Source organism: Echinops telfairi, unplaced genomic scaffold, assembly GCF_000313985.2.
Source record: "Echinops telfairi isolate 266 unplaced genomic scaffold, ASM31398v2 ScPeMD7_5868;HRSCAF=6743_1, whole genome shotgun sequence".
Classification (NCBI taxonomy): domain Eukaryota; kingdom Metazoa; phylum Chordata; class Mammalia; order Afrosoricida; family Tenrecidae; genus Echinops; species Echinops telfairi.
The window spans coordinates 10543520-10544567 of NW_022109768.1; positions in this window are offsets into that span (position 1 = coordinate 10543520).

Sequence of the window (1048 nt, forward strand, 5' to 3'; positions counted from 1 at the left end):
TGGGCTAATATCGGACTTATGAACTTGATCTGGACGGGGCTGGGGTGTTTTCTCAATATACAATTACTCTTTCACATAAAGCTCTTTCTTTTACACACATGAGTATCTCTGGATTTGTTTCTCTAGGCAACCCGGACTAACACAAATACCTTACCACCCACCATGATGAAAGAGGCAATGTTTGATGGGCCTCTGGGTTTTGGAGTCAACACATACCACATTTACGTGTGTGGGCTGCCATGATGCTGAGGTCTTATGACCTTGAAGATCCTGTGCCACTGAAGCTGTGTGTGGCAGCAGGTGCTGTCTGGAGACCCCGGCAAGCTCGGAGCAGATTTGGTGGAAGGCCAGGCTATAACTATTCTTAGCTTACTACTGGGTGGCAATAGAAACTGACCACCATATCACGGGACTCCAAAAAATGATACAACTTAAAACCCTCATTATAAATTAACGAATATCTGATCACTGACCCATAGAACTGGATGTGCCAGTTTTATAAAATGGAACTGGCTCTAAACAGTCCAGAAGGGACCAAGAAACTGCATAGACAAATAGTTCATGGTACATGATACTTATAATTACGGTGTCTCTGGCAACCCTTACCTAAGGCCTCTGGAGTCCTGTAAACAATTATTAGATGAATACACTTTGGGGACTCTGTGGCAATGGCTATTTGAGCAGGTAAGTTTTAAAATCTCATTAAGCTATACTTAACAATGAGAGCATTTTTTTTGTATATAAACTTTACCTCAATAAAATGATTTTTAAAAACAGTATTGTCAATTAGCTTATTTACAACAGACAAAAGGTAGAATCAATTCAAGTGTCCATCAACAGGGAAAAATCCAGAAAGTACAGAGAGTTCTCACCTAGCTCTGACGTAGTTTCCTCTCGTTAACATCTTCCATGGATGTGTCAGTTATATAATCTACTGTCAACTTGAGGAAGGGGTGGACTCTAGCCTGTCAATCAGATTGCAGCTTGATGACCTCATTTGGAGGTACAATAGAGATAAATAGCTCACTGGAGGCCAGGCACACTCTCT